This window comes from Leopardus geoffroyi, chromosome D2 (genome assembly GCF_018350155.1).
Source record: "Leopardus geoffroyi isolate Oge1 chromosome D2, O.geoffroyi_Oge1_pat1.0, whole genome shotgun sequence".
Classification (NCBI taxonomy): domain Eukaryota; kingdom Metazoa; phylum Chordata; class Mammalia; order Carnivora; family Felidae; genus Leopardus; species Leopardus geoffroyi.
Window position 1 is genome coordinate 62,072,210 of NC_059334.1, and position 8,093 is coordinate 62,080,302.

Genomic DNA, 8,093 nt, shown 5'->3' on the forward strand with positions numbered 1-8,093 from the left:
AAGCCCTGTGTTGGGCTCTGTGCTGGATGTGAAGCCTACTTAAAACACATACACACAAATGGATCATGGAATTAAGTGTAAAAGCTAAAAACAGTGAGGGTACAGTAGCAAATATGAAAATGATACATTCTTTTTTTCTTTTCAAAATTATGTTTAAAGACTTGGAAGACAAAAAAAGAGGTCATAAAAATTGTACAATAGAAACAATTCCTGAATAATAATAATAATAATAAGCCTTCATGTAAAATGACACTGAACCCCCCCAAAAAATAAATAAACGTTGAAAAAAAAATTAAAAAAAAAAAATTGGGGCGCCTGGGTGGCGCAGTCGGTTAAGCGTCCGACTTCAGCCAGGTCACGATCTCGCGGTCCGTGAGTTCGAGCCCCGCATCGGGCTCTGGGCTGATGGCTCAGAGCCTGGAGCCTGTTTCTGATTCTGTGTCTCCCTCTCTCTCTGCCCCTCCCCGTTCATGCTCTGTCTCTCTCTGTCCCCCAAAAAATAAATAAACGTTGAAAAAAAAAAAATGACACTGAACCCAAGAAAGAAAGAGTAAGATTAAGCACAGTTTTTTTCTGACATGCTTTCATGAACCCACAGATACATGTCTGGTGCACATCATTATCATGTGTTAAAGTATGTTAGATAGCCCTTTTCTACCCTTAAAAAATAAAATAATAATTAAAGAGTTTGTGTGCGTGTGTGTGTGCTAACGAAATGTCTCCAATGATAGTTCTGAGAACCAAATCTTTTAAAGTATATAAGGCAAAATTTTGTCACTTGGGGTAGGGGTATGGATATATGGATAGGTCCTAAATGTTGGTTTAGCTTAATTTAGACTAATAGACCAATTTAGACCAATTTAGACCTGCACAATAGGGCAAGCCATTCTTCTTGGCTGAGACTACTATCAGGAGGGCCACTGAGGAAAGAAAAGGACTCAGCCTATGGCAGACCACTGGAAGATACTGAAACAGAGCAACAATCTCCTTAAGATCAGTTTGGGTCCACAGAGGTAGAGAGCCCTTTAGTCAACAGATGAAAATGAACACTTTTACATATCTTGTATAAGTCATCCAAGCAACCGAGTGGGAGAGGAGCAGAGAGAGAGGGAGACTAGGATCCGAAGCAGGTTCCAGGCTCTGAACTGTCAGCACAGAGCCCAGCCCAGGGCTCCAACTCAAGAACTGAGAGATCATGACCTGAGCTGAAGTCGGCACTCAACCAACGGAGCCACCCAGGCACCCTTTAAGTTCGTTAAATTTATTTTTAATTTATTTAATTATTTAGCTTTGTTTGTTTGTTTTAGAGACAGAGCAAAAGTAGGGGAAAGGGACAGAGGGAGAGAGAGAATCTCAGGCAGGCTCCATGCTCAGCATGGAGCCCGATGTGGGGCTTGATCCCACAACACTGGGATCATGACCTAAGCACAAATCAAGAGTCAGACACTTAAACAACTGAGCCACCCAGGGTCCCCAACTGTAAAGTTCTATACAGTAAATATGTTTGGCTTTATGGGCCAGTTGAGTAGCCTCTGTTGTAGCTACTCAACTCTGTTGCTGTAGCACAGAAACAGCCATAGATGATATATAAACAAATAACTCTGATTTTGTGCCAATAAAAGTTTATTTCTAAAGAAAGACAGTGGGCTATAGTTTGCTGACCCCAACCGTAGAACAATTAATATCCTAGCATTAAGTGTGAACTACCACACCAGTCGATAGACCTGTGGAGAAGGTATAATAGGAGTCAACCGTAAGAAAATGGAGGTGGAGGGGAAGAGTTGCCTAAGCAAAGTGTGCGGCAAATGAATGGGAGATAAGTTGGAGACATAGGCTTCAAGTAAGCAGGAGATTTGAACCAAGGGAAACTATTTGCGTATTATTATAAATGAGGTGAGAAATCACTGAGGGGTTATAGGCATGCGAAAAATTTTAAAGTTTTTTTTTACATTTCTTTATGTTTTGAGAGACAGAGAAAGGCAGAGCATGAAGTGGAGAGGGGCAGAGAGAGAGGGAGTCACAGATTCTGAAGCAGGCTTCGGGCTCTGAACTGTCAGCAAAGAGCCCAACGTGGGGGCTCGAAGTCACAAACCACAAGATCATGACCTGAGCCGAAGTTGGACTGAGCCATCCAGGTGCCCCATATTTGTCTCTGTAATTTGATGGTAGAGAGAAAGCATGTCTGTGTGGGCCTAGATGGGAAAGATGCAAAATCCTGTGTTTGGCCTCTCTGGACTCTGCCAATGAACATCTTCCTGCTGCTTTTGCTCTGCATCCTTAGCTCTAATATGCTTTAGCCTTGAGAATAACCTGCAATTGAGTCTTATGAATACTTTTAGTGAATTGCCAAACTTGAGAAGATTGCGGGATTTTTTAGAAAGGTTTTCTTATTTTTAAGTAATCTCTACACCCAACATGGGCTCAAACTCTCAACCCCGAGATCAAAGTCACATGCTCTACTGACTGAGGCAGCCAGGTGCTCCAGTTGTGGGATTTCTCAAACATTTTTGAAAAAGACTCATACCTCACATCATATTCAAGATTCAGTCCCAAACCAATGAGAGAGCTCATTGGAAAATGTATAAGCTCTAGGGGAAAACATGGGTGAATCTTTCTTTAACTTAGGTGAAAGTCTATTTATGATTCAAAATCCAGATGCAATTAAATAAGTTGACATGTTTGACATCATAAAAAATACTTCTGCATGGTCCCCAAAATATAAACAGTATCAAAGACAATGGCCAAACTGGGAGAAAGTATTTGCAACACATATCTCAGATAAGGACCTAATATGCTAAACAGATGAAAAAAACTTAAAAATTAGGGGACAAAGATAAAACTTAATCCCCCAAAGTAATATAAAAACAGTGCCAAAATATGAAAAGATGTTCAAACTCTCTAATGATAAGACAAGATATAAACTAAAATACGTATCAACCAATGTAGCTAAGATTACTGGGTTGTGATAATTAAGTGCTTCACTCTGTATTTCTCACTAAATACAGGTAAAAGCTTTGGACAGAATGCATGGAACAGCTATCTATTGACTCTAGAATGCAATTCGTAAGAGGCAGATTGGGAAAGGCAACCAGAACTCTAACTACAACTGAACCATCACTGCATTTCCCATTTTGTTTTTCCTCTGGTATCTCCTGGCCTGGACTCAAACACAAGCTGAAATTCAGAACTGTGCACCAGGTGTGTAAGATAGAACTCTGAGAGAAATCCTCTATCATGGTTTCAGGGGCGGGAAAGGGGACCACTGTAGGTCACAAAGAATGAGGGAAATCCAAACTTTCCTTTGTTTTTGTTTTTCCATTCTCTCCCACACCAGTCCATAGGCAGGTCCATCGTGGCAATGGATGTGGGATGACAGTGGAGGCCAGGCAGGCACCTAAAACTCTGAGAGGAGAACTCTGGTCCCAAGAGCAAGGGGGCGTCCCCACTACTGTTTTCACTGTATATCCTCTTGCTTCTTGGCTCCACAGTAGTTGCATTTTCAGGGAGTACACAGCAGAGCAGAAAATTAAAGCCCACTCCCTTTTCCAGCTAGAGGACCAGAAAGAGAAGTGTTGGGGAGATTAAGGAGATCAATAAAATGGTCCTATAAAGTTGGGCTTATCCTCAAGCTGCATATACATAATCTGAGCCTAATCAATGTTACACAGGTTTTAAGAACTGAGATACAAAGTATACCACTACCCAGAAATGTTCTTAACTTGATAAAGGGCATTTATAAAAACCTCACAGTGAACATCATACTTAATAATAAAAAACTAAGTATTTTCTCCCTAAGATAAGGAATGAAGCAAGCACGTCTACTTTCCCCTAACCACTCGTATTCAACACCATATTGCAAGTCCTAGCTACTGCAATAAGACAAGAAAAATAAATAAAAGGCACACAGTAAAGAACATTGGAAAGGACATAGTAAAACTATTTGTGACTTAATGAGAAATATCCATTTGGCCTCTGTGGGCCCCTCCCTCCACCCCCAGTATATAAGGCACAAAATCTATGGAATCTCTTAAGTAATAAGTGTCTTTTTTTTTTTTTAATTTTTTTTTTTTAATGTTTATTTATTCTTGAGACAGAGAGAGACAGAGCATGAACGGGGGAGGGTCAGAGAGAGGGAGACACAGAATCCGAAACAGGCCCCAGGCTCTGAGCCGTCAGCACAGAGCCCGACGCGGGGCTCAAACTCACGGACCGCGAGATCATGACCTGAGCCGAAGTCAGCCGCCCAACCGACTGAGCCACCCAGGCGCCCCAATAAGTGTCTTTTTGTATGCTGAAGAGATGACTGGAGGTTGAAGACACCTGGATAGCCTTAGGATGAGGTCTGAAAAAAACCATGTGATTAGAGGGTTGGAACTTTCAGCCTGATCCCCCTGGTATGAGTTTAAACTTAGGAACCAAACAAGATGGTAAGTTCACACTGGTGGCTGGTCTCCCCATCATACCCAACCTGAGATGGCACCCAAATTGACACATCTGTAAAAACTGTGAAAATCCTGAGGATGTGTGTGTGTGCACATGTGTGCGTGTGAATTGGCAAATGGGGTGATGGAGCCCAGACAGTGACACTATAGACTTTCCTCCTTTTGGTGCATCTCTCACCTTTTTCCAATGCTGGGCTTCTGCCTCTCCCTCTGGGTATACATATTAGCCAAGGTAGCTTATAGCTCCACTGAAATACAAATTAATCGAGAAAAGTAATGAGATATAGCAGGTGCAACTCACATTGAAGTGAGAAACTGAAGAGTTTAGACTAGTTAAAACAGATTAAGTGCATCAGATGAAAATTTAAATAAATAATATCCCCCAAAAGAAAGGAGTTCATATTGGTTACATCACGGGTTGTCTATTTGGGCACTATTGACATTTTGGGCCAGATAATTCTTTGCTGTGGTGGGATGGGGCTGTCTTGTGAATTGTGGGAAGTTTAGCAGCATCCCTGGCTTCTACAGGTTAGATGCCAGCAGCACCACCGTGAGCTGTGGTGACCAAAAACGTCTCTATATATTGCCAAATGTCCCCAGGAGGGACAAAATCTCCCAAATGGGTTAAAGCAGGATAATAAATCATGAATAACCATTCAAAATACTATGAAAAATATAATGGTTGAAGTAAATAATTCAATAAATGGGTTATGTAGTAATATGGATCTCGGCCGAGAATGATTACACTGAAACATCAGGTAGAGGAACTTTTCCAGAAGGTATAGGAAGGGGTAAATATGAAAATGTGAAAGCAGACCTAGAAGATAGAAATAAAAGCATTGGAGTGCCTGGGTGGCTCAGTCAAGTGTCCGACTCCTGGTTTCAGCTCAGGTCATGATTTCATGGTTTGTGAGTTTGTTTTTTTTTTTTTTGTTTTTGTTTTTTTTTAAATTTTTTTTTTTCAACGTTTATTTATTTTTGGGACAGAGAGAGACAAAGCATGAACGGGGGAGGGGCAGAGAGAGAGGGAGACACAGAATCGGAAACAGGCTCCAGGCTCTGAGCCATCAGCCCAGAGCCCGACGCGGGGCTCGAACTCACGGACCGCGAGATCATGACCTGGCTGAAGTCGGACGCTTAACCGACTGCGCCACCCAGGCGCCCCGGTTTGTGAGTTTGAACCCCACATTGCACTCCATGCTGACAGCCTGGAGCCTGCTTGACATTCTCTCTCCCTCTCTCTCTGCCCCTCACCTGCTCACTCTCTTGGTCTTTCTCTCAAAAATAAATAAATAAACTTTAAAGAAAATTAAAAAAAAAAGAAATAAAAGTATCAATATCTGTACTATAAGAATACAAGAAGAAGGAGAAAAATAGAAAGGAGAAAATATTTGTAGATATAATGTTCCCAAATTCCCAGAATTAAAAAAAAAATCTCAGATTGAATGAGTGCATAAAGGTCTAATCAGAATAGACATGAAAAGTCCAACCCTTGACACATGAAGAGTAAAAGAAAGAACATGGAAGAGAAAGAGAAACAACCAGAGAGAAAGAGTAGCTCTTCTGTAAAGGAACAAGATACAGATTGACACTTGACTTCTTAATACACCCCAAGAAGAGAGCAGAAGGAGAATGAGAGTAGGGATTAGAAAGGAAGGGGAGGGGTACCTGGGTGGCCCAGCTGGTTAGGCACCCAACTCTTGATTTTGGCTCTTGTCATGATCTCATGGTTCAGGAGTTCGAGCCCCGCATTGGGCTTTCCCTCTTCTGGATTCTCTCCCCCTCTCTCTCTGTCCCTCCCCCACTCACTCTCTCTAAAAATAGGTGAATAAACTTTTAAAAAATTAAAAAAAATTTTAAATTATTTAATTATTATTTAATTTTTAATAATTTTTAATAATTAGTTATTTAATTATTTAATTTTTAAATTATTTTTGAGAGCAAGTGTGAGCAGTAGAGGGGCAGAGAGAGAGAGAGAGGGATAGAGGATCCAAAGCAGGATCTGTGCTGACAGCAACAAGCCTGATGTGGGGCTTGAACTTCCAAACTGAGATCGTGACCTGAACCAAAGTCAGATGCTCAACCAACTGAGCCACCCAGGCACCTCTAGGTAAATAAAGTAAAAAAAAAAAAAAAAAAAAAAAAAAAAGGAAAAGAGAAACAAAAATTAAAAGTGGGCCTTGCAGTTATTCAATATACTTTACTGTGGTATAAAGTTCCAACCGAGACTTTTTGGAACTTAAGGGACAAAGCTAGGTGAAAGGTAGACCCTACAGAGGGAAGAGGGGTGGCTGTACTTTTGTGAGTCCCACTATCCGGGTTTCAGCTGTACAGACGGATCCAGTTTCCAGGATCTGATTCTCAAGACTAATGTCTGCACCAGAATGCTAATTTACTATTAGTAAGGGGTAAAGTAACTTCCCAGGGAACAATAAACATGCCTGGGCTTGTTATTCATGGCATCCCTCACTTAAGTGCTCAATAATTTACCACTTATCAAGTTAATTAGTGAATACTGAATCAGAAAAATTAGTTGAATGATCCTAAGGAAAAGGACAAATTCTCCCCACCTCATAAGAGATTGAGGTTCTCTCTCTGTTGGTAAGTGCTGGGTAAATGCTAACCAACTTCTGCTCATCTTCCCCTCCACCCTCTCTTCCCCCATGTTCCATAATCTTACTTTAGATACGCAATTAGTTAAGCTTCATATTTCAGTCTTAATATCACCCTGAACATCATAATTGGACTTTATAAAACATTTACAGGACACCTTTTAAGGTGAAGGAAAAGTAACCAACAGCTATTTATTACATGTTAGGTATTATATATACATTATCTCATTTAATCTTTACACAACTCTGTGAGGTAGGTACAATTATTATCCCTATTTTAGAAATTGGGCAACTTGAGTTAAGTAACTTGCTCCAGGTCATTCAGCTACTAAATATCGTTGAAGGAAGCCAGTAAGACCTAAAAACCAACAACTTGAATAATTGTGCTAGATTTTCCCAACTCCCTTGGCTCACTTGTCTGCATCTAGCCCCAGAGTTGTGAGATTCAAATGAGATAAAATATGCAGCAGCGTTTTATAACCTGTGAAGCATTACAAAACGGCACATAATATTTTAAATACAAGGTTAAAATACAGTTTATTTGTAACAAAAGATAACATAGCATGAATACAGAACGTACACATTTCTCAATGACAAAATTTAGGTATTCAACTTTTGATTGAAATATATAGGGGCGCCTGGGTGGCTCTGTCGGTTAAGCTTCTGACTTTGGCTCAGGTCATGATCTCATCAGGTTCATGGGCTCAAGCCTTTGTTGGGCTCTGTGCTGACAGCTCAGAGCCTGGAGCGGGCTTGGAATTCTGTGTCTGTCTTTCAAAAATAAACGTTAAGAAAATTGTTTTTAGGGGCACCTCGGTGGCTCAGTCCACTAAGCATCAACTCTTGATTTCAGCTTAGGTCATGATCTCACGGTTCGTGAATCTGAGCCCAGGGTCAGGCTCTGCGCTGACAGTGCCTACAGCTTGCTTGGGATTCTTTCTCTCCCTCACTCTCTACACCTCTCCTGCTTGCTGTCTCTCTCTCGCTCTTTCCCTCAAAATAAACAAATAAAGTAAACCAAAATTTAAAATAACAACTA